Raw genomic sequence first — 27,758 nt, forward strand, 5'->3', positions numbered from 1 at the left:
GTTCACCTTGATTACTATCAAAAGATGGAACAAAAACTTTTAGGGTTTTTCTGTGGGAGACAGATTCATCCTTTGATAGACTTGTCTGTCTGAGACAGATTTGTTTATTGTTAAAGCCTGCGATTTTGGGTCGTAGCAACTCTTAGTTGTGGGTGAGATCAGCTAAGGGAATCAAGTGCGCAATATCCTGCTGGGATCAGAGGCGTAGGGAGTACAACTGTACCTTGGATTAGTGGGAGGCTGATTGGGGTTCAACTATAGTCCAGTCCGAAGTTAGCTTGGAGTAGGCTAGTGTGTGTAGCGTCCTAATACAGTGTGTATTCAATCTAGACTAGGTCCCGGGGTTTTTCTGCATTTGCGGTTTCCTTGCTAACAAAATTTTGGTGTCTGTGTTATTTTTATTTCCGCATTATATTTGTTTATATAATTGAAATAATACAGGTTGTGCGTTTTAATCAATCAATTGGAAATCCGACCTTTGGTTGTTGATTGATATTGATTGATCCTTGGACATTGTTCTTTGGTACCGTCCAAGTTATTCCTTGTGTTTGATTATAGACTGGATGATTTTTATTAGCTTGAGTGAATCAAAACAAGAGAGAGATATTAAATCCTTGAGATACTTTTATCTAGATTGAGTCTGACTGTCTAGTTTATTCTCTAGTAAGTGTTTCAGAGTTAGTCCATACAGATTGCTAATCGAAATATTGGGTGGTGTTGTTAGACCCCCGCTTTTTCAATTGGTATCAGAGCAGGAAAACATGCTCAAGACCTTACAAGTCTGTGTTTGTAGCGATCTGACTCTATGGACAGTTGTACTATCTCAGTAAACGTACCACCAGTTTTTGATGGCTCAAACTACTCAGGCTTGAAAGTTGTTATGTGTGCTTATCTTCAAACTTGTGATTTTCAAACCTGGGTACGTATTGTTAAAGGCTATGATCCTCCGGTTAATACAAAAGGCGATGTATCTATACCTAAGGATGTTGGTAGTTATAGTCCTGAAGAATCTCTTGCTGCAATGCAAAACTTTAACGGATTAAATGCTATCAGACAGGCTGTTACCCCAGACCTTCAGCACTATGTGTCTACATGAACTAAGTCTAAAGATGCCTAAAATATCTTAGAAACTATATTTGAAGACAAGAGATACGTTTCTAAGAAGCATGCCATCAATGGAAGAAATAACCTCAACACCCTCTCCATGAATACCTCTCTTGGGCAGGTGACAATTCATGATACAAATTATGTTCAAACCTTTGCGTTCAACGCTGTCTCCGAGACAAGTAAATCCTCTAACTTGTCTTGGGCTGATGAGTGTTGTTCTAATGATAATAGGTTTGATAAACCATTGTTCACAGAAAGGATCAAGGAATTTGTAAAAAGAAGCATCAGATGTGATAAATATCTCCTGTCAGCTGTTGCTACTAAAGATTCTATGAAAGAAAATTCTCTAAGTGCCAACACTTTGAATGCGTCTATTGGATGTGATGAAACCGCAGCTTTCGCGGCAGAAACCTCCACGTACACAAGGTCTGTTTCAGAAGTTGAGTCTGACACAGAGATTTTTGAATTCTTGAATAAAGAGGTTCTTCGAGAAAATCTTCAATTAAAAGCTTCATTGAAGAAACTAGAATCTTTAATCCAGGTAAAAGATCTTGAGATAGATTGTCTTAATGATCAATTCATCAGAACTGTTGTTCTAAAGGAAAAAGAGATTAATACTCTCAAAGATGATCTTCAACGATTGTCTGGAAGTTCTGATAAAATCTCAGCAATGTTATTCGGTCAGAAATCCTTTGGAAATACCAATGGTTTAGGGTTTAAGAGCAAGTCTGCAGGTATTGCCAACTATGGTCCAAAGTTTCATGGGAAATCAAAGGTGGCAGTTGTGATAAACAGAAGGCACTTCAACAAGACAAGGAATCATCGATTTGTTCGCTTTTTGGAAATGCAAATCATGCTCAAAGCACGTGTTGGAAGTTCAAGAGGAGCAACAAAAGAATGTCCAGACTGCAAAAGAGCATGCAAAAATGAATCTGGAGAATCAACAAAAGTCGTATAAAAGCAATGCTTCCAGAATCAGAAGAGGAAGGAAACCTGCTTATACAACAAGCCTTGGTAAACAAGGGCAGCGTCTGGCTCACATTGTCTCTATCTAACTCCAGAGACGTTCACATCCTCATCCTTAACTTGAGAAAATGAGGCTCTGCATTTGTGTGGCTCAAATATTGTATCTATTTTTGTTCAGAAAATATTCTCCTAACAATATAGATTGTGGACTTTTAAGCTGTGGAAGACTGTGTCAAGGATCTCCAGGGTTTGACACTTATAAATCTTCTCATATTATTTTTCCCTCTCATACGTTCTCATGGCTCCTATAACCAGAGGCAATTCCAAAAGTAATGCAGTAGAAGAAGTCAACGTATATCTGTGCAAAGGAATCACTTCCTCGAGAATGATAAAGAAGAAGTCAACAATCTATGAAAAAGGTTCTTCTTCTAACTGTCTCTTTTCTGTGTATCATAATAATCATTTGAGAGACATGGTGAAAGCTTTCATCAACAAGCGAAATGATCTAAAATCTCGAATCATTTCCTCTTTGGAAGAGATAACTCACTATGAACATAGGTTGTCTCTAACCAAGAATACTCTGCGTGAGAGAACTTAGTGAGTTAACTGACATTTATCAAGATCTAGAGGAATTGAACGATCCCATTATCAATGGATTTTTTAATAATGAGAAGGACTTTTCTGTAGATGCCTTGAGGAAAATCTACAATGCCTAGTAAGTCTTGTTTTTGGTTTAGTTGGAGGAATAACTAGTGCTTTGAATAACGATGATTGTGACTACACATAGCTATTATTTTCATCTTCTTGTTTTTAGGTTTTTTGGTTTAAAATTCTAAAACTATTTGGAGGATGATGTTTTGCAATATTTTTGATTTTTTTATATTGTAACTTGTTATGGGATATTTGTGTTTACGTCCGTGAACTTTGTTGTCCCATATTTTTGTCAAAAGTAAAGTCATTCAGGATAGGTATTCGTATTGGTTTAAGAATGAATAAACTTTTGACATATACAAAAGTTAAGCCTATATTGTCAATCTTTGACGAAAGATAGGTTAAAATATTTTGTATCCAAGGATTATTGCTATTGTATATGCTTATGCAATATAGGATCCAAATATCGCACAATAATAAGATCTCGCGAGAATGTAGGGAAGCTTGTGAGAGAACGTAGCATGTGTGCAAATTAAGATCCAACGTGAGCCTGCGAAAACATCGCACGGTGATTCCGAAATTAGGGGAAATGTTAGTTGTATCCCACCACATATGAGTTGTCATCCACTATGTAAATATCTATATAAAGAGAAAGGTAGGAGAGAGAAAGGGGACGGGTATTACGATTATCTTCTTATTCTTTCCCAAAAACCAGAGAGAGAGCTCCAAATACTCATTAATGGAGTCTCAATGTAATTCATATGTAATTCAATGATCATAGTGAAACCTAACCCCGTGGATGTAGATCAAATTGATCAAACCATGTAAATCTTGTGTCTTATTTTCTATTCTCATTATCTTTATCTTTATTTTCATATCAAATAAGCTTAGATCTAGAAATTATAGTCATGATAATACAAGGGGTGCGTTGTAGGATTTCCTGCAATTACATTATGGCGCTAGAAACAGGGAACAAGTAAAGGATTTATCCTTCCTGTAACTTGTTGATTCAAGAAATTTTCATGAAGATTAGCTATTGTTCATATTTTTCTAGATCTACAAAATTTAGGTTCAAAAATGGAAATTTTATGGAAGAAATCACACTTTCAGGGAGTAAACATCATCAACAATTCAAAGACATGAAAAGAGTGAGAGAAAAAATTAGTTGTTGTTGTGAAATTTAAGGAGAAAATGGAAGTTTCAGTGGAAGATTTTCATGTTCAGGAGAAGAAGGCAAATGTGAAAGAAGTTAAGGAAGGACGGAGAAAAGATAAGAGGCAGATGCTGCAATTTCTATCACAAACAAAAATTTGCACAGATGGTTTGAGCAGGAGCGAGTAAGTGATAGGTCACGGGTTCGAATTTCGCAGAGACACATATTTTTCATTTTCTTCTCATTTGCATGGGAGAATAAAAGAATAAGAGAAAAATATTGTGCATTTATTTCGCAAAGAGATTCTTGAACAGTTGGTCAAGAGAACAATATGTACGTTCGTGGTCGCAAATTCGAACTTCCCTGCGAGCATAGTTTTCTTCTTTTTACAGATAGCGAAAAAATGAATAATTTCGCAATATTGTTTCATTAGTTCGCAAACAAGAGGTAGCACAGTTGGTCAAGCTTCGCTAGAGTGAGTTGTAAGACTCGAGTTCGAATCCCTCATCAAGCTTAATTTTTCGCACATTTTTGAAATCCTAAAGGCAAAGAAATGGAATAAAGTACAACATTGTGTGTTTCTTTCGCAAGCGACAAGTAGCGCAGATGGTCAGAGAAGGAGTATGCAAACTAGAGGACATGGGTTCTATTCTCCCTGCGACCAAATAATTTTTGCGAAGCAAAAATTCATTTCGCAGAGTTGATATTTGATTACTTCGCACAGTCTTTGATTATTTTGCAAGAGAGGATTAGCACAGTTGGTCAGGAGGCATGAATGCAAGCGGCAGGTCGTGGGATCAATTCTTGCTTCTCGCATGTTTATTTTTATTATGTGAAATTTATACAGAATTGCATCTTACACAGTTGGAATTTGATTACTTCGTAAGAACTTTGATTATTTCGCAAAAGAGGCTTAGCACAGTTGGTATGGTGCGAGAAAATCCAAGAAGAAGATCAAGGGTTCAAGTCTCACTTCTCACAATTCTTTTTGCTGCGCGAAATTCATACATTTAAAGGAATTTATTCACTTCTTTGACAACAACAGCGACTCACATGAAAGATAAGTACCACTTCCTTGAACATTTTACTTTATACTAAGAACGAATAAAAATATTTTTGATTTGATTTACAAAAAAGCGATTCAATTGCACGATTACAAAGATTTCAAGATTTCAAAGATTATAAAGATTACTAAGATTTCAAGATTACAAAGACTTCAAAATTACAAAGATTGCGAGATTTCAAAATTACAGAAAACTGAGAAAATTTAATTTATATGTTTCTCTAGAATATTTCTTTTACAGAGAATAAAAAGATTTTTGATTTGATTTACAAAATGCGAAACAATCGCAGAATTACAAAGATTTCACAATTACAAAGATTTCAGAATTATAATGTATTAGAGCTTCTCTTGAATATTTACTTTGCTTCAAATGATATGATATTATGAGAATGAAAGAATGAATGAAAGAATAAAAGAACAAAGAAACACGAAAATTTCGCAAGAGACAATCTAAGATCCAGAAAAATCTAAGATTAGAATGGGGCGAACCTTTATGGCGTACACCCTAGTTCGCAAATAAAATTTCGCAAGAGGCAAATGTAAGACCTAAAGTACGTCATAGAAGGGGGTACCTGTAGCATGACTCAGGGAAAAGGGGGTACCTGTTTTAACTTCCATGGAACCTGAGTCATGGAAATTTGGGGTCAATAAAGCCCATCCGGGAGAGGCACCTTGGATTCTCAGCCTAAGCATATGACTTAGGTTGGGCGACTAAGGTAATAAGGACTCTCCCAAGGAGTGCAGAATCTGATCAAGGAGCCGAGGTACACGGTTGAGTCAAGAGTGCCAGGGGCGTTTGAAGCGTCCTTTCCATTCTTGACAAGTCTTGGCTTATACTGCACTCGGCCCGAAGAAAACCCCACTTAGGGTGCAGTCTCGTAACCATAAGCCATATAGGTAAAAGGAAGAAGAGGCTGCGAAAACAACTGGTTGTTGTTAAGACTGGATGGGAGGAGCTAACCTTGTATGGTAGAAGTACGCCTCCTTGAAGGGGCAACCAGGAGGAAGATAAGAGCGGCACCCTCCATTAGGGAGCTGATAAGTGCCTTGAAAACAACTGGTTGTTGTTAAGACTGGATGGGAGGAGCTAACCTTGTATGGTAGAAGTACGCCTCCTTGAAGGGGCAACCAGGAGGCTTTTTACTCGCAAGGGTATTAAGGCTTGTAATATTTGTGCAACAATCCTGAAGAAGCAATAATACAAAAGAAAAAGATAAGACGAGATCAATGGGTTTTCGCATGAAAGTGCGAAGACGTCCTGCGATTTCGTCGCAAGACGGCAATGTCATGGGGCTTTATTTTCGCAAGAATATTTAGGCCTGTCATATTGTCGCAACAATCCTGAACAGGCAATAATACAAAAGAAAAAGTTAAGGCAAGATCAATGGGTTTTTGCATGAAAGTGCAAAGACGTCCTGCGATTTTGTCGTAATGACAAGACGTGGCAAAATAAGACCTTTAACTAGGAAGGCAAAATAAGACCACATAAGAAAATGAGTAAGCAAGTAAGCTTGCGAGAATGATTATATGTAAGCAAACAAGCTTGCGAATATGTACATGGAAATGAAACTGAGGCAGTGAAAATGCCGCAGACTTGATATTATGATCATACTGTAATGAGATACTAATAGTGCAGGAAAAAGGAAAGATGAAACACAAGTAAGAACTTGTGAGGAACAATAACTACACGAAGAGGAATGCATACACTAAAGAAAAAGCCATAGAAATGGAGAATGGAGGAAATTTAAAGATACATCAATTTTAGCGTGCAAAATGAGCTAAGTAACGCAAACATTAGCTATACATTGCAATAGATAAGCATTCTCATCATACAAACATCATACTCGCATCATAAAAGCATTGCATAAGCATTTCATAGCATAAACATCGCATACACATTTCATAACATAATCATCACATAAGCATTATATTCGCAAAATTACTTTACAAAACTGTACGGAATAATATTGCAGAACTTTGCAATAATATCGCAGAATTTCTCAGAATTTTTCAGAATTTTGCAGGATTATTCAGAGTTTCGCAGAATGTGTCAGAATTTCGCAGAATTATTCAGAATTTCGCAGGATTATTCAGAATTTCGAAGAATGTGTCAGAATTTCGCAGGATTATTCAGAATTTCGCAGAATGTGTCAGAATTTCGTAGGATTATTCAGAGTTTCGTAGGATTATTCAGAATGTGATTATTTCGCAGAATGTGATTATTTCGCAGAATGTGATTATTCCGAACGATATGATCATTTCGCTCAATTATTTCGCACAATTGTAAGAAACTTGAAGAGATTATACTATCGCATGAGCACAAAACATGAGACAGAGGAAAGATGAGAATGAAGAAACAATTCGCACATTAAACATTTTCTTAAAGATTCTACCCTCATAGATAAAGAACAGAGGCAACTATGGATTACCAAGAAAACATTTTATGTTCTTTATCTTCTCGGCAAGAATCACCAAAAATGGAGTAATAATTTCGCATGAATAGAGGCAATACTTATTATTCTCATTCAAGGATGGATACTTCTTACATTTCGAGAATTGAATATTTCTTATACTTCATCAAGGATACTTCATGCTTCTTATACTTCTTCAAGGATACTTCATACTTCGCATACTTCAAAAGATGATACTTCTTATTTACTTCGTAACATTCCGGAACTTCACAAAATAATAGAGGAAAGTATGTACTTTTCAAATCCAGTATTCTTTCGCTCGTTCCTTCATCAACAAAAATTAAAGACTAATCCAACAACTTCAACAAGACGGATTTTTCCTTAAAGATTGCTCTTCAAGCAATATTCAAGAAAAAAGAGGCAAGATGTAGGATCCAAATATCGCACAATAATAAGATCTCGCGAGAATATAGGGAAGCTTGTGAGAGAACGTAGCATGTGTGCAAATTAAGATCCAACGTGAGCCTGCGAGAACATCGCACGGTGATTCCGAAATTAGGGGAAATGTTAGTTGTATCCCACCACATATGAGCTGTCATCCACTATGTAAATATCTATATAAAGAGAAAGGTAGGAGAGAGAAAGGGGACGGGTATTATGATTATCTTCTTATTTTTTCCCAAAAACCAGAGAGAGAGAGAGAGCTCCAAATACTCATTAATGGAGTCTCAATGTAATTCATATGTAATTCAATGATCATAGTAAAACCTAACCCCGTGGATGTAGATCAAATTGATCGAACCACGTAAATCTTGTGTCTTATTTTCTATTTTCATTATCTTTATCTTTATTTTCATATCAAATAAGCTTAGATCTAGAAATTATAGTCATGATAATACAAGGGGTGTGTTGTAGGATTTCCTGCAACTACATGCAAAAGAATGAATCCTTGTGTATTCCACTGTATAGATCTTCATTGATCCATCTATTTGTATTACCGTGAGGCTCCATGATGTGTCTTATGTTGAGCACGATACAACTAAGTTGATTATATTTGATTAGCTTGGTTGGTTGTTCCGTGAGGTACGTTATGTTGAGCATTTAGAACTAAATTAATCATCTACTTGGTTATTTAGTTATTACTCCACAAGTTCTCTTGTGTTGAGTACATGGACGATTAAGCCAATCACTCTCTTGTATGGTTAACTTAGTCGTTGCTCCATAAGTTTACTTATGTTGAGCACAATGTATTAAATTGATCACTTTTGTGGTTAATTTGATTATGTATTCCGATTAAATTAATCATGGGTTTACTTATGAATAATTTGATTGAGTTTTGGATATAAAAATCATTTCCATGGTTTTGGTGTCCATTAAAATCCTTCGTTTCTTTTGAAATTAAGGTCGCTCGTTGTTGTTCCCTTGGGAATGACATCAAATGGGGGAGAGTTCTTTTGAACTTATGCTTAATGGTCATATCTTGAGGCGTGTGCGGTTGTGGAATTTTCGAGGGGTTATCTTGTATCTTTAAACTCCTTGATGAATGCTGTTAGCTTCGGCTATATGATTACATCTAAATAAGATGATGTGTGTTTCTTTCTCTCAGTCATGAAATGTCTCTTACGAAAATTTCATTATGAACCCGTTCTTGTACCTTTGCCAATTTTATTGACAAAAAGGGGGAGAATTAATATGTAGTTCACACTACAAATACATATGGTTTTCGGATCATTGTGTAAGGGGGAGTGGTTTTCATGTGACATGGAGTATTGACTAAGGGGGAGTGATATATATCACCATAGTATTATTGTTGAAGTTGTGATACAATTGGACATTGACACTATGTAATAATACTATGACACTGATAACAATGATCGAGACCGATGCTTTGTCATTGTTATAGCTACGGATCTTCAACAACGGTGATGCTCAACTTACAATTGGGAGTGGTTTCCATGTGAGATGGAGTATTGACTAAGGGGGAGTGATACATATCACCATAGTATTATTGTTGAAGTTGTGATACAATTGGACTTTGACACTATGTAATAATACTATGACATTGTGTAACAATGATCGATACAGATGCTTTCTCATTGTTATAGCTACGGATCTTCAACAACGGTGATGTTAAACTTACAACCTTTGGGATCATTGGAGTACTTGGAAGTGACGAAGATTTCGAGGAATGTTGAAGATTAGACATGTGGAATATGAGTTACTAAAGTTTCATTATCTTTTTTGTATTCCATATGTATTGATAGTTTTGTCACTAAAATTGACAAAGGGGGAGATTATTAAAGCACTGCTCGGTCAAACTCGCATGCGTTGCTATCTCAAGCATGTTTGTCAATGTTAGTGATCAAAACTATAAGTCTTGATTTCTAGTCTCTTATAGCTAAGTCTCGGACTAGGATAGTAAGTGTAGTTCAGCTCAAGGACTTCATGGCGATTCATCATACAAGTAGAAGATGTACTCAAGGAACCGGTGGAACTTCTCGACAAAAAGGTATGTGGAGACTTGAACTTATCTGTCACTCAAAAGTCTATCTATTCTATCTCCTACTCTTTGAGACAAAAGTCGTATGCTATATATATAGATTAGATCATACACATTTTGTATTTCGAGCCGAATATACCTCGCCTATCTATATCTCGAAATATGTGTTGGTAAGCTTTTCGCTTCGACCAAGTTTATCTTTACCTAGTGACGAAAGTCATGAGTGTTTCAATCACTTTGAAAATTGCTTTGACGAGAAATAGTATAACAACTATATAACGTCCTCTAAGAATGTTTCAATGATCGGAATGAGAGTTTAGATTACATAACCAATGGATTCCTTGAACCGAAGTTTTCGAACTTTGTTGATCAAGAGAACCGGAAGTATGGCAAGTGCCAAGTCCGGGAACTCAGTCCGCGAACTGCCGAAGTTTTCAAACCCGAGAATTTCTGTTGGAGTTGACAAACTACTTGCGTGAGCCAAGTCCGCGAACCCAGTCCGCGAACCGGCGTAGTTCTCGAACCCGAGAATTTCTGCTGAAGTTTGTAAACTCTATCCGATGTCTTAAGTCCGTGAACCTAGTCTGCGAACTTGAGAAGGTTATATATCTAAAGATGATTTCAGAACTTAATCTTAAAAGACTAAGGAATGCATTTTCAAACCGTGGCTATTAAAGTTCATGAACCGATTCGAGTGAATCAAATCATCTTTGCTTCAATTGTGTCTTGTGTAGTTATATAAGATTTCCTTGCAATTGAACAACTCTCTTAACTAGTTCATTTGAGTCAATTGAACTAGTTATGGTGAAGAAGAACATGGTTGGTATGAAACGCTCATATGGTTAACCTCTTTGAGTAGACTATTGTTGAACCAACAATGTACACGTTTGGGTGCGGTTAACAAACCTAGAAGCGTACAGTCATTTGTGTATGACAAGCTAAGTTTTCAATCTAATGGTTGAGAAATATTAGCTAGGATCTAAATCAGGTTTTCATCTAACGGTAAATATTGATTGCTTTGTAACTAAGGAAAAACCCTGATTTGAAAGGCTATATAAGGGAGACATCTAGTATTGTGCAAAACTAATCCCCACACCTTACATGTGATACTAGTTTGCGTGGTAGAGTCGTTTCTCCTTTAACCTTTGGTTTTCTTCTTCTAAAACCAGGTTAACGACTTAAAGACTTCATTGGGATTATGAAGCCAGACCGATACTACTTTCATCATAGTTGTGTGATCTGATCTTGCATCTTCTATCATAGCAGTACAGTCAAATTGATTGGCTTGAGATCGTGAGAGTTCTCAGATAGGCAAGATATAAAAAAGTAATCACAAACACCTTCGCCTCATCGTTTGTGATTCCACGACATCTTGTTTCGCTACCATACGATTAAGATTGTTGTGAGGTGATTGATTAATCTAGGTTGTTCTTCGGGAATATAAGACCGGATTATCAATTGGTTCCTGTTCACCTTGATTATTATCAAAAGACGGAACAAAAACTTTTAGGTTTTTTATGTGGGAGACAGATTGGTCCTTTGATTGACTTGTCTGTGTGAGACAGATTTGTTTATCGTTAAAGCCTGCGATTTTGGGTCGTAGCAACTCTTAGTTGTGGGTGAGATCAGCTAAGGGAATCAAGTGCGCAATATCCTGCTGGGATCAGAGGCGTAGGGAGTACAACTGTACCTTGGATCAGTGGGAGACTGATTGGGGTTCAACTATAATCCAGTCCGAAGTCAGCTTGGAGTAGGCTAGTGTCTGTAGCGGCTTAATACAGTGTGTATTCAATCTGGACTAGGTCCCGGGGTTTTTCTGCATTTGAGGTTTCCTCGTTAACAAAATTCTGGTGTCTGTGTTATTTCTATTTTCGCATTATGTTTGTTTATATAATTGAAATAATACAGGTTCTGCGTTTGAATCAATCAATTGGAAATCTGACCTTTGGTTGTTGATTGAAATTGATTGATCCTTGGACATTGGTCTTTGGTACCGTCCAAGTTATTCCTTGTGTTTGATTATAGGCTCGCTGATTTTTATTAGCTTGAGTGAATCAAAACAAGAGAGAGATATTAACTCCTTGAGATACTTTTATCTATATTGAGTCTGACTGTCTAGTTGATTTTCTAGTAAGTGTTTCAGAGTTAGTCCATACAGATTGCTAATCGAAATATTGCGTGGTGTTGTTAGACCCCCGCTTTTTCAATAAGAAAACTTACGGATCAACAACTAAATAACCAAACAAGATGATTAATTTAGTTGAATATGCTTGACATAAAGTACCTCACTGAACAACAACAAAGCTAATCATAAAAATAATCAACTTGGCCGTTTAGTGCTCAACATAAGACACTTTACGGAGCCTCACAGTAATACATAAAAATATGGATCAGGGAAGATCAATACTGCGGAATACACAAGGATTCATTCTATTTTCCATCACTATTCGCATAACGACATTCAATAAACATAATCCTTGCAAACAAAAGATTTTAACCTATCTTCCATCAATAATTGACATAATAGGCTTAACTTTTGTATTTGTCAAAAGTCTATTCATTCTTTTATCAATACATGCATATCGACATACGAAAAACTTTACTTTTGACAAGGTATGGGACAATCATAGTTCACGGACGTAAACACACATATCCCACAACAATATTGCAATATATAAACCATAAAGATTAATACTGCAAAAATCATCTTCCAAACAAATTTAGAATTTAAACCAATAAATCTAAAAACATGAAGATGAAAACGTTGGACATAGATATGTGTAATCACAATAATGTCTCTTCCAAACTCTAGTTATTCTTCTAAATAAAACAAGAAAAATAGAATTCTTATCTGAAGACTTACTAGTCGTTGTAGATCTTTCTCAGATCCTCTACAGAGAATTCCTTCTCATTATAGAAAAACCCATTGATTATGGGATCGTTCAGTTCCTCCAAATATTCAAAAATATCAGTCAACTCACTAAGTTCTCTCTTTAGCTCACGCAAGCTGTTCTTTGAAAGAGAAAACATTTGTTCATAGTGATCTATCTCTTCTAAAGAAGAAATAATTTGAGATTTTAAATTGTTTCTTCTGTTGATGAAGTCTTTCACAAAACCCCTGAAGTTATCATCAAGCTGATAAAAAGACAAGAGGTAGTTAGAGGAAGAACCTTCTCCACAATTTGTAGTCTTCACTTTCTTCACCCTTGAGGAAGAGATTCCCTTACAAAGATACACATTCATTGCTTCGACTGCATCTCTGCTTGTGATGCCTTTAGTTACAGGAGCCATGAAACTGTATCTTTTAGGGGGAAAATGAGAAAGTCTACAAATGAAATAAATAGACTTGTGAGCGTCTAAACCCTAGAAGAACAAGTCTTCCATAGTTTAGAGAATCAATATCTATATTGTTAGGAGAATATTTTCTTAACAACAATAAATACACTACTTGAGACACACAGACGCAGAACCCCATTTTCTCAAGTTAAAGATGAGGATGTGAACGTCTCTAGCATTAGATAGAGACGTTGTGAGCCAAACACTCCCATTATTTACCACATAGTGATTTACCAAGGTTTGTCGTGTAAACAGAGTTCCTACCTCTTTTGATTCTGGAAACACTGGTTTTATGGGAGCCACGATGATTATCCAAACTCATCTTTTGCATATTCTTCTGCAGTTTAGAGAGATTCTTATTGCTCCTTATGAATCTCCAGCACATACTTTGAACATGATTTGCATGTCCACAAAACGAACAGATCAAGGCTCATTTGTCTTGTTGAGGTGCCTTCTGTTTAACACAACAGTCAACCTTTATTTTTCCCTGATCAATAGAAGCAACGGGGTTGACAATGCCTGCACACTTGCTTTTAAATCCTAAACCATTAGTGTTTCCAAAGGACTTCTGACCAAATAACATTGCTGAGATTTTGTCAGAGCTTCCAAACAATCTTTGTAGATCATCTTAAGAGTATTAATCCCTTTCTCCTTTAGAGCAATGATTCTGGTGAGTTTATCATTAAGACAGTCTATCTCAAGATTTTTCACCTGGATTAATGATTCTAGTTTCTTCAATAAAGCTTTTAATTGAAGATTTTCTTGAAGAACCTCTTTATTCAAGAATTCGAAAATCTTTGTGTCAGACTCAAACTCTGAATCAGAACTTGAGTATGTGGATGTTTCTGCTGTAAGAGCTGAGGGTTCATCACATCCATCAATCGTATTCAAACGGTTGACACTAAGTGATCTTTCTTTCACGGAATCATTAGCAGTGAAGGCTGACAAAAGATGTTTGTCACGTTTAATGCTTCTTTTTACAAATTCTTTGATCTTTTCTGTTATCAATGGTTTTTCAAACCAGATACCATCTGAACAACATTCATCAGCCCAAGACAAGGTAGAAGATTCACTTGTGTCGGAAACAGCATTGAATGCAACAGTTTGAACAAAATTTTGATCAGGAATTCTTACCTTTCCAAAAGAAATATTTTCAGAAAGAGTGTTGAGGTTATTTCCTCCATCGATGGTATACTTCTTAGAAACGTATCTGTTGACTTCGAAAGTAGTTTCTAAGATATCCCAGGCATCTTTAGACTTAGTGCAAGTAGACACATAGTGTGCTGAAGGTCTGGGGTAATGGCATGTCTGATAGCATTTAAGCCTTCAGAATTTTGCTTTGCAGCAAGGATTTCTTCTGGACTATAACTACCAACATCCTTAGGTATAGATACATCGTCTTCTGTATTAACCTGGGGATCACAGCCATTAATAACATGTACCTTGTAGTTGCATGAAATCCTACACTACATCCCTCATATGATTTCATTATTAATCAACTCATTTTTAGGTTTACACTCTTAATTTTATTGATCAATCTTTGAATGTTCTTACAAGAAAAGATAAAGAAATCAAGAATGATCTCTGCTCTAGACTTTCTCTCTCCTATTCACTTGTTTCTTACTCAGAAAAGATTTCTCTTCTCTTTACAACTTGAACGACTATTTATAAGGAAATACATAGTGGATGACAACTAATCTGTCCTTTATATTCGGGTATGGTATGCGACATTCTCGCAACCTTACAAATGTTGATTTCGCAAGCTATCTAATTTTCGCAACGTCATTTATTTTATTCTTCCGGAAATTGTTCTGCGACGCTGTTGTATTGTGTTGTTGATAATTTCGCTGAAATATTGTCGTTGCGAGATTCTGATCCTACATCTTGCCTCTTCTCATATCTTTTCTGTGAAGTAGAGAATGATGTGAGAAATTCCGCAGCTGTTCTCCTCTTCATATTCTGCATTTATCACACGTATTCTTTCTTCCATCTATTTCTCGACACATCTTTTGTAACCGTTGGTTTTTAACCGCTTATATATTTCCGTATTAATCGTGTTTATTTTCTCGAGGAGAAATTCCCTCTATATATATTCCTTATCATTCTCTTTTTCTTTCTTTTTATTTTCTCTGCAACTTCATCGTTCTTCTGCAAATTCCATTATTGCAACTTTTCTTCTTTCTTCTTCAATCTTTTTAAGTTCTTCTTCATCTTCATACTATTTCTTATGCAGATCTTCATAGTTCATAATTTTCTTCAAAACAATCTCCCTGCTATCCATGGATTCATCAAGGTTAGTTTTCTTTTTTCTTCTTTATGAGTTTTGCTGAAATTGATCTTGTTTATTGCCTTATTTGATGTTGTTTATGTGATTCCCATACTCTTGTTATTTCAGCAAAAGCGCCTCCAACACTAGATTTACAGTTCAGAACCCTAACATTCCCAAATCGCAGCAGAAGGTTGTTGCGCATAAAAGAAAGTTTGCGAATGAGAAGGTAGTAAGAAACACTATCCTTTTCCAATAACAATATTGTTGCCTCTGTTTCTTATCTGGATTGTAATTCGCAGGGTGATAAAGATGTTAATAAACCTCTCAAGAAATCTCGCCACCTTAAAACTGTTCCAACTTATGTTCCCTTCCACTTACTCATTTCTTCTAAATCTCCTGCGGCGTCTTCGCAAGATAAACCTTTATCTCCAATTCGCGAAAAAGCTGCCTCAGACTTCATTTATTCAGCTGACCTTTTAATGATTGATACCCCCCTTGTTGATCCTTCTGTAAATGAAACCTCTTCTCTTCCCATTGAGAATGTTTCTCAACCTTCTATCTCTACCAGTTCTCTACCTAAGTCTCTTCCTCTTTCGAAAGAAACCATGGAAGGGATAGATATTGCCTTCAAAGTTTTATCTGAAGTTCTGGATGATGTCAAGAAGTCTTCTATTGATCCTATCAAGTCTAATGTTGCGAAATTCTGAGAAAGCATTTGGGTTCTGACAGAACTGCTTCGCAGACAGCTTTGGAAAAAGAATGTAATGCTCTTCGTCTCGAAAATCAGAAACTTCAGGATGTTTTGCTGGATCGTGACAATCTTCGCAAAAAGAATGATGAATTGAGAGGTATGATTTTCTTATTTGTGTCTTTAATTTGCCTTTTTAATGGTTTTATCCTTCCCATATTTAATTATCCTTGAAATCCCTCTTTCGCATGTTAAGCTTTAAACCAGAAACGAATAATGGAGAGATATCAATTTGAATCTGCTGTTGAAGAAGCCCGTGTTGATAAAGAAATCTTGATGGATCAATATAACCAATTATATAACCTCTACTCATATTCTCTTGATCATATAAATAATCTTACCAATGAAAATACCCAATTAGTTCAAAGAGAAGATTTATTAAGTTGTGAAGTATCTCGTCTTTCTTATTCTTTTACTAAAGCTAATTTAGGAATGGAAACTTTATCAGATGAGAATAAACCTTATCTCAAGAGAAGCGAACTTATTTAAACAAGATGGCGATATCTTCGCAACAACTTAGTATTCTTCAAAAAGTATGTGATGACCAAGAGCAATCTCTTCGCTCTTTGAGAAATGAACTTAAAGAAGTAACAGAGTCATCTATCGCTGAAAGAGATACACTCATTCAAGGTAGAATAGCTTTAAGTGTAAAGGCGAATCATCTTGAAGAACAATATTCCAAATTAGAAGAATCTTATTCTTCTCTTGCGAAGAAAAATGCCTTTCTTATTTCTAAAGAGAAAAATCTTCAATCTCGACATAGAGGTTTAATTGGAGATAAATTTGATGACGCAATGGACCGTTGGGAGAATAGTTGTCTGTCCTTGATTCAACACCTTATTTCGCAAAAGGAAGGTAGTCATAATAGTTTGACTGCCTTAATTATCTTTTCTTTGTCATATCTTTCTGAATTTTTCATCTTAATGAAATTTTGTATTCTATCTTTCGCAGAGTCTGAGAAGAATCTTCGTTCTTCTATTTCTGTTTTGGAGGCTAAATATGCCAAGATTCACAAAGAAAATGCATTGCTCGTCTCTACCCTTACTGGTTCCCGCGACTGAGCAGAAAGAAGACTTGATTATCTTGCCTATTTTAAGGATATTCAAGATAGGAATCATCAGAGAGCACTTCTTCGTCAAGTTCATCTCCGGGCTGAAGTCCTTGTAAATGACATTTTATTTTCCAAATCTCTTCCTCCTACATGAATTGATCCTTTAGAAGTAGATGATGATGAAGTTCCTCGTCCTGCTGATAGTGATTATGATTACGAAAGCGGTGCAGAGGATAATTTCTTGGAAGATGAAGAAGGGATTCCTTCTAAAGAAGCATCTGATGGTGTTAATCAAAATGAGAAAGAAATTTCTCCTGAAGAAGTAATTTCTGGCGATAATCAAGACGCTAGTCAAGGCGAAGATCAAAACCGAAATGAAGGAGAGGCTTGCGAGAATATTGGCGAAGAATTTATGTTATCTCCTGCTACTGAAATTAATATTGAAGCTTGAGCTTCTTATCTAGCTTTGTCTTCTTGAACTGTCTTATTTTTATCACTTTTATGAGTTACATTTTTCAACCAACTTTGGAATCAACTTTTTCTTTTATTATTTTATTGATGAGAAAGATAATGCTTCTTGTGTTTTGATTCCCATACTTGCCTCTCATTATCTTTCTTACAAAAAATAATATGTTACGAATACTTATAAATATTCTGTTTTATCATGTGGTCTTATTTTGCCTTCCTAATTAAAGGTCTTATTATGCCACCTCTTGTCATTGCGACAAAATCGCAGGACGTCCTTGCACTTTCATGCAAAAACCCATTGATCTTGCCTTAACCTTTTCTTTTGTATTATGGCCTCTTCAGGAATGTTGCGACAATATGACAGGCCTAAATATTCTTGCGAAATAAAGCCCCATGACATTGTCGTCTTGCGACGAAATCGCAGGACGTCTTCACACTTTCATGCAAAAACCCATTGATCTCGTCTTATCCTTTTCTTTTGTATTATTGCCTCTTCAGGATTGTTGCAAAAATATGACAAGCCTTAATATCCTTGCGAATAAAAATCCTCATGACATTTTCGTCTTAAGACACTTATCAGCTCCCCAATGGAGGGTGCCGCCCTTATCTCCCCCCTGGTTGCCCCTTCAAGGAGGCGTACTTCTACCATACAAGGTTAGATCCTCCCATCCAGTCTTAACAACAACCAGTTGTTTTCGCAGCCTCTTATCCCTTTTACCTATAGGGCTTATGATTACGAGGCTGCACCCTAAGTGGGGTTTTCTTCAGGCCGAGTGCAGTATAAGCCAAGAGTTGTCAAGAATGGAAAGGTACGCTTCAAACGTCCCTGGCACTCTTGACTCAACCGTGTACCTCGGCGCCTTGATCAGATCTGCACTCCTTGGGAGAGTCCTTATTACCTTAGTCTCCCAACCCAAGTCATATGCTTAAGCTGAGAATCCAAGGTGCCTCTCCCGGATGGGTTTTATTGACCCCAAATCTCCATGATTCAGGTTCCGGTGGCGGTGTAGCCTTTCCCTGAGCCATGAAACAGGTACCCCCTAATATGACGTACTTTAGGTCTTACATTTGCCTTTTGAAAATTTTATTCGAGAACTAGGGTGTACGCCATAAAGGTTCGCCCCTTTCTTTTATGTCATTGTTCTTTGATTATCTCTGCGAAAATTTCGCACATCATGATCTTGTTTTCATATGAGTAATCTTGCAATTATTCTTTCAGAATCCATAACTTCTCAAAGCTTCTTACGGATAATATCTTTTTAAGTAAAACCTGTTCCATGGTCTGTCTAATCTATGACCAACATCTCTTCCTTCTGGATCCATTAATCTATAAGCTCCTGTTCCAACTATCTCCTTAATGATGTAAGGTCCATCCCATTTTTTCGCTAATTTTCCACCATTTTCTCGCTGATATATTGGTGTTTCTCGCAGAACTAAATCTCCTGGTTAAAATTCGCGTATTTTGACACGTTTATTATATTCTCGGGCTAATCTTCGCTGATAATTCTCCATATGTTGTAAAGCTTTTTCTCTTCTTTCTTCTAATTCATCAAGTTTATTTAAAATCAAGCCCGCACTAAGATTTTTCTCCCAATCTTCTCTTTTTGTTGTCGGAATAACAACTTCTGTTGGTAACACTGCTTCAACTCCGTATGTTAAACAAAAAGGTGACATTCCAGTAGCTTCTCTTCTAGTTGTATTATAAGCACATACTGCATTATGTACTTGTTCGCACCATGCTCTGTGATGTCCTTCCAATTTCTTCTTTAATATATCTGCAATTGTTTTGTTTGTTTCTTCTACTTGCCCATTAGCTTGTGGATACAAAGGAGTAGACTTTCCACATTTTATCTTGAATGCATTAAGTAGCATTTCTATATTCTGTCCTTCAAATTATTTCCCATTATCAGATACCAACTGTGCAGGAATTTCGAATATGCAAATGATATTTTCGAATATGAATGTAAAGATATCTTTGTCGGGAATATGTTGTACTTCCTTCACTTCTGTCCATTTTGTGAAATAATCTGTTGCGACTATTAAGTATCTTCTTTGTCCAGATCCTGGTAAAAATAGCCCGCAATATCTAAGCCCCACTTTCCAAAAAGCCACACACTGGTTGAAGATGACAATGGTGCTCCAGGTGCATGTATTTTCTTTCCATGCCGCTGAAAATCTTCGCAACGTCTTGATATTTGTTTTGCATCTTCTTGCATGTATGGCCAGTAATAACCTTGCATTTTTGCTCTATGTGCCAAAGATCTTCCTCCACTATGATTGCCAGCATCCCCAATATGTAACATTTTTAGCACGTTTTCTCCTTCCTCTCGTGTCAAACATCTGAGTGATGGTCCATTAAAGGATTTTCGGTATAACAACCCATCTCTTAATTCATAATTCGTCGCACGGATTTTTAACTTGTGTGTTTCCAATCTATTTCTTGGTGTTTCTCCTTTCGCCAAATATGCATGAAGTTCCATTCTCCAGTCTGCGATATTGTTCATTTGTTCTTCTTCTTCATTGTCTATTATCATCACATCCACGCCTTCTTCTTCTTTATTGATTGATGGTGACAGAAGTGTTTGTATTTTTATGCATCTCGCAGTTGGATCTGTAATCATGCTTGAGATGAAAGCAAAAGCGTCTGCGAGTTTTTTATCCTTTCTTGAAATGTGCCTCCATTTTATTTTTGGGATTTTCGCTGACAATTCTTCAACCAGCTTCTTGTATTTCTTCAAGGATGGTTCATTTGTAGTATACTCTCCCTTTATTTGGAGAATAACTAGCTGTGAATCACTAGTGATCCTGCCATTTTCTAGTTTCATTTCTATTGCGAATTTTAAGGCATGTATCACAGCTTCATATTCTGTTTCATTATTAGTGGATGCAAATTCCAATCTGAATGAAAAAGCCATCTTTATTCCTTCTGGCGAAATTAAAACAATTCCAACTCCATTTACTTCTCCATTTGATGATCCATCTACCAATATCTCCCATCTATTTGGTTCTGTTAGTAAATCTTTTGGATTTCCGTGTTCTTCTTCTACATCCATCATTTCTTCTACTGCTTCATCTTCTTCTAAAGAAAATTATGCCAAGAAATCTGCAACAACTTGTGATTTTGGTGAAGACAAAATTTCATACTTAATATCAAAGTGGCCTACTTGTGCATTCCATATCTCCACTCTTCCTGATCTTTTAGAATTCTTCATCACTGATTCAATTGGTACTTTTGTTAATACCTTTATCTTGTGCGCTTGAAAGTATATGCGGAGCTTAAATGATGCATAAACTAATGCTAAGATTAACTTCTCAATGTTTGAGTAATTCTTCTCGGCAGTATTAAAAGTTTTGCTAATGTAATAAATGGGTTTCTCCATTCCTGCGTCTACCCGCAATAACACAACACTTAATGCATGCGATGTCGTCGCAAGATAGATCAATAATTCTTCTCCTGATTCTGCTTTGTGTAAAATAGTTGTATTCATAAGATGTTCTTTGATCCCTTGAAAAGCTTTTTCACATTCATCAGTCCATTTAAATTTCACACCCTTCTTGAGTATATCGAAAAAATATTTGCATTTGTCTGATAATCGCGAAATGAATCTCCCCAGCGAAGCTAGAAGCCCATTCAACTTCTGTACATCTTTTATTGTTGCTAGTGTTGGCATGTCACGAACTTCTTGCACTTTTTCTGGATCAACCTGTATTCCTTCTTTTGATACAATGTAGCCTAAAAATTTTCCCGATGCAACTCCAATAGTACACTTCTCAGGATTCAATTTAATGTTATACTGCCGCATTTGTTCAAAAATCTCCCTCAGGTCTTGTACATGGTCTTTAGCTTCTTTACTCTTCACTAACATGTCATCCACGTATACTTATAATGTTTTGTGTATCCATTTTGCGAACACCTTCTCTACCATTCTTTGATATGTCGCTCCCGCATTTCGCAAACCAAGTGGCATTTTCGTGTAACAATATAAACCTCTACGGGCAAAGAAAGCAGTATGTTCTTGATCTTCTTCAGCGAGAGGGATTTGGTTATATCCTTTGTACCCATCTAAAGATGATACCCTATCGTTTCCCGATGCGGATTCCACCATTTGAGGAATATCTGGTAACGGAAAACTATCTTTGGGGCAAGCTTTGTTTAAATCCGTGAAATCTATGCAAATCCTGATTTCTTTGTTTTTCTTTGGGACAATGACTATATTCGCTATCCATTATGGGTATTTAGCTTCTCTTATGATTCCCGCATCAAGCATTTTATGTAGTTCTTCTTCTATTTGGGAATGGTAAGTTATTGCAATTTTTCTTATTCTCTGTTTAAATGGTCTCACATTTTTGTTAATCTCCAACTTGTGGCATGCAATTGATGGATCTATTCCCGGTATCTCATCCATGCTTCCTGCGAAAACATCTTTATATTCTCGTAACAAGTTAACAGTTCTTTCTTCTTCTTCCACATCCATTTTGGTTCCAATTCTCAATATTAAAGGTTCTTCTATAGTCCCAACGTTTATTTCTTTTGTTGGTTCTGCGGCAGTGTAACTGGGTTTAGCTTCTCCCATTGGTGTTGGTTCTTTTATTGTTTTCATAGGTCCTTCTCCTTCTTCCGAAATTTCGCTGGGTATTCCTTTGCCTTCTTTTGCCTTTATCATATATAATCTAAATTCTTCTTCTTTCTTTGCTTCCTTTGCCAACTTTCTGCGAAATTATTTCTTTTTTGCTTGTCCTTCATAATGCTTTACTTCAATTTGATGACATAATTTCGCATTGTCAACATATCCTCTGATTTCACCTATTCCATTTGGTGTGGGGAATTTAATACATTGATGAAAAGTTGATACTACAGCTTTTATCGCATGTATCCATGGTCTTCCTAATAACATATTATATGGCGATTCCATATCCACCACGCACAACGTTACATGTGTTTCGATTTCTCCAAGTGGAATTCGTACCACTATCTCTCATTTAGGTTTTGTTGTGGATTTTCCAAAGCCGTGAACTGGACATTTCTTCATCTTTAAATCCCATTTCCCGGAACGCGTGATAAAATATTATATCCACTGAACTTCCTGTATCAATTAAAGTTCTGTTCAATATCCATTCTCCTGTGGATTTTGTCGTTATCTCCTTCTCTTTTCGCATAATAGGCACTGTGATAACCAATGGAGATGTGTGGTTCAAATTTTCTTTTGGTATTTCTGCCGCCATGAATGTAATTTTTTGCTTTTCCCAATCTTTCAAGGGTGATGTCTTTTCTACCGCCATAACCTTCCTTCCTTCAAAATTTCGTTTATGTATTCTTCCTTTGATGTTTTCATGGAATTCATTGACCATCGTTTTTGTTATCATATTACACTCCAATCTTTTATCATCTTCATTAATTCTATTTATCTTTCTTTTAACTGTTTCACTGATTTATTTAATCACTTTCTTGATTTGAATATTCTCAACAACAATCTTCAACTTTCAATCTTCAATCTCCCTATTTCTAGCGCCATTATGTAGTTGCAGGAAATCCTACACTACATCCCTCATATGATTTCATTATTAATCAACTCATTTTTAGGTTTACACTCTTAATTTTATTGATCAATCTTTGAATGTTCTTACAAAAAAAGATAAAGAAATCAAGAATGATCTCTGCTCTAGACTTTCTCTCTCCTATTCACTTGTTTCTTACTCAGAAAAGATCTCTCTTCTCTTTACAACTTGAACGACTATTTATAAGGAAATACATAGTGGATGACAGCTAATCTGTCCTTTATTTTCGGGTATAGTCTGCGACATTCTCGGAACCTTACAAATGTTAATTTCGCAGACTCTCTAATTTTCGCAGGACTATCATATCTTTCTCGTGATCTTAGCTGACGTCATTTATTTTATTCTTCCTGAAATTGTTCTGCGACGCTGTTGTATTGTGTTGTTGATAATTTCGCTGAAATATTGTCGTTGCGAGATTCTGATCCTACATACCCACATTCGAAAATCACGAGCTTGAAGAAAAGCGCGCATAGCAACTTTCCACCATGGATAGTTTGAACCATCGAAGACTGGTGGGATGTTAATTGTGATAGCACCTCTGTCCATGGAGTCAGATCGCTACAAACACAGACTTGTAAGGTCTTGAACGTGTTTGCCTAATCTGATACCAATTGAAAAAGCGGGGGTACAATAACCACACCCAATATTTCTCTTAGCAATCTGTATGGACAAACTCCAATATACTTTCTAGAGAATCAACTAGACAGCCAGACTTAATCTAGATAAAAAAGTATATCAAAGAGTTTATATCTCAACTCTTTGATATAAACTCAATCTAGAGAATCAAAATATATCCAATTGAGTCTAGTTAATTCTCTTGAAAGTATATTGGAGTTTGTCCATACAGATTGCTAATCGAAATATTGGGTGTGGTTGTTGTACCCCCACTTTTTCAATTGGTATCAAAGCAGGCAAACACGTTCAAGACCTTACAAGTCAATGTTTGTAGCGATCTGACTCTATGGACAGTAAAGTCTCTGGAAACGCTTAACCAGGATTAAAAACCAATCGTAGAAGAAGTTATAATAAACTGGTTATTCTCCAGAAAAAATTGGATGAACAAATCCGGATCAACTCTGATCTCATAGGAGAAATTGCAATGCTTAAGGATTTGAAATCTACCAAAATTCCTTTGGTGGATCTGAATGACTCCAGATGTTCCTCTCTGAAGAACAGTCATAAGTCGGGTAATTAACAACGTTCAAGTGTTGTGAAAACTGATATGACTCAGAACTTCTCTGACGAATTTAAAGGCGTTGGCCCATGTTTGTTTTGTGATTCCTCCAATCACTTTCAACATACTTGTATGTCCTTACAAAAAAGCCTGAAAGTTGCAAGTAATCTTCACACGAAAACTACACAACTTAGTGCTTCACTAAAAGGACGTACAAAACTATCAGGAAACCCTAAACATGAAAGTACTAATAGTATGGGAGCTTTTGCTTTAAAATCAACATCACCCTTTCAATGGTTTCTTGACAGTGGATATAGCAGACATATGACAGGTGATCTCACTTGGTTTGTTTCTCAAACGACTATGAAGGAGGACCAGTAATATTTGGAGATGGGAGTTGTTGCTACATAAGCAAGAAGGGGACGATACTACCCGGCGTACCTGAAATCCATGATGTAGTATACGTAAAAGGTGTGACTGCAAATCATCTTTCTATTAGTCAAATTTGTGACAAAGGCCATCGAGTTGTCTTCAATGCAAATGGATGTGACATTGTAGACAAAACTGGGAAAGTAATTTTTCAGGGAACTCGTGGTAAAAACAACTGATATCTTCTGGATACTCAGTTTAGCAATTGTTGCAATTTGACTAAGGTGGAATCTACACATCTTTGGCATGAGCTTTTTGGTCACATCAACTATTGTCTTCTAACTAAGATCATTAATAAAGAACTTGTTAGAGGCGTCCCCAAAATCAATGCAAAGATTGAAGGTGTATGTGGTGCCTGTCAAAAGGGTAAACAAACAAAAGTTCACCATAAATCATCTCGAGATATTCTCACTAAAGCTCCACTTGATTTAATTCATATGGATCTCTTCGGACCAATTCAAAAACCCACAGTTGTTGGTAAGTGATCGCTGTCGTATGCGTCAAAAATAATATTACTTTCTCACAACTCAAAATAAATAATATAGCAAGGGTAAGAAAGGATCGTTCCCACAGAGAGGACTAGGTTGTCAATATGTTTCAGTTTCTTATGTAAAGCCAGGGGTTTTTTTCTGATTTTTATATACTAAAATAAATACAAGCAAACAATAAAGGTAAACAAATCAAATCAAGGATGAGAAAATATTGGTCACGGATTTCATCTTCATTCACAAACATGTTTTCTACACAATAACTAGAATTGATATTTTAATCTCAACTTTTATCAAAAGCCCTAGGATACCTTGATCGCAAGAATATCCCGCTAATTTCTTCTTATCATCAACAAACACATTAAAAGATGCGAATATGAATTCTACCTAAGAGAACAACCTAACGTGTAAAAGCACTAATCAAGTTTAATTCCCTAGATGCATTAAGTTTTATCAAATCAGGCCAATCAAAGCAATCGAACGTGTAAAAGCACTAATCCGATTTGACAAAGGTTATGACGCACATGTGACTACTAGGATGTATTACTACAAGCAATAATCATAATTATGCTACTTGTATTCAAGGTGTATCACGTTTACGTATAATAAACCCCTAAACTAGCAATAGATATGATTACGAGTTTTACCAATTTGCAACTTGACGAAACTAACAATCAATCATACATGCGATATTTCTAGTGAATCATAATCGATAATTGTGAGACAAAACTAATTTATTGAATGAAAACCCATATTTGGAAATCCCACTTATTCCTTAACCAATAATAAAATCTAGGTACTCATGGAATATGAGTTCATCACAAGAAGAAAAAATAAGACTATCATGTTCAAAACCCTAGGATAAAAGTAGTAGAAGAAGATAAAAGATGATCTAGAATAACCGCGGGTTTCTCCCTTTTATGCTTTCTCTTCTCTGTCAGAAACTAGGTTACCCCCTCCAAAATACATCTCTGCCAGCCCATTATCCGAGACCAGGTCCAAGTCCATCTGAGTTAATTACTTGGATCGGTGAGTCAACTCACTTTAACCGATTCTGGCAGAGTCTGAACGATCCAGGCCAATTTCAGGCCTTTTAACACTTATGCTCTTTCCCTGCACGATCATTCAATCATCCTAACATGCATCTAAAGAACATTCACCTTCACTCAATCATTCATCTGCAACCTCAAATCCCTTATTTCAAGTGAACAACACCACCAGACTCGAATCAAGCCCAAACTCAGCTAACACAATTCCTTGCTGCTTCAACTGCAACACCAATCTAAAGCAGCAGCATTAACAGCTAATATCCCTGCCAAATCTCAATTCCACCCCTGCAACATCCATTGCATTTCAAACTCAGGCTACTTCTGCGAAACAACACCACCTGCATTCATAACCGCATCACAGCTTCTAGTTCCTACTGCAGATTCGATTCTTCTAGTTGTCTGCAACTGCACTTCACACGCAAGTCACAACTCTTTTTATCCACTTTTTCCTGTCCAACCTTTGTGCAGCTTCACCAATTACTCATCTGCCGTACTCTAACTGCAGTCAACATCGCCTGCCACACACTTTTCTCAACTAGATTCACAACCATAACTACTTCAGAACCATCAGCTCATTGCTCTCTCAACTGCAATTATCAGCACCCACTCATCTTACAAGCCTGCACACAACTGCAACTAGTTATTTCTCGCACAACTCGCCATTTCCTCAGTCCATTGCAGTACCACCAATTTCAGTCGCCGTACCGAACACCTTCAACTGCTCAGCTCAATTCCATTGCACCAATACCCATGACAACCATCGTATTACACCTCAATTGAACAACTCCAACGCATCACTGCCATCAACAACTTAAACTGCACTGTTAACAGCACAGCATCAACACCCTTCTATAGCCGTCTGGCCAAACTCCAACTCATTGCGCTCTTCCCTACAATCTCAGACCTCAGCAGTAGCGCTAACAGTTTGCGCATTCTGCAATTTCAGTTGCACTCCTTCTTGTACCTGCAGCTCAACCTCATGGCTTGCTTCTGCTATTCTTTGTCGTCCCTGCAATTCAGTTTCCCATAGCTCAGCCATCTTGTAACTCCAATAGCTCCATCACTGCAACACATTAAACTCAGAGCCTTCATCTCTATCTCAGCCTTAAGTTCCAATTTCTGAGTCTTCTGCGCACCAGTTATTCAGCTCCAGCTGCTGCACTTCATAGTCCCTTTGGCTTCAAAGTCCTGCCACAATCTTCGGTACATGACCCTCAAACCCATGGCCAGCCTGGTGAAGCTCAGCTTGGCAATGGTTCAAACTTTTTGTCGAACTCGTTAATCAGTCACCACACAAGTTGGTTCTTCTCGGCAAAGCTCATCGCTGTTAACTTGAATT

This window comes from Papaver somniferum, unplaced genomic scaffold (assembly GCF_003573695.1).
Source record: "Papaver somniferum cultivar HN1 unplaced genomic scaffold, ASM357369v1 unplaced-scaffold_83, whole genome shotgun sequence".
Classification (NCBI taxonomy): domain Eukaryota; kingdom Viridiplantae; phylum Streptophyta; class Magnoliopsida; order Ranunculales; family Papaveraceae; genus Papaver; species Papaver somniferum.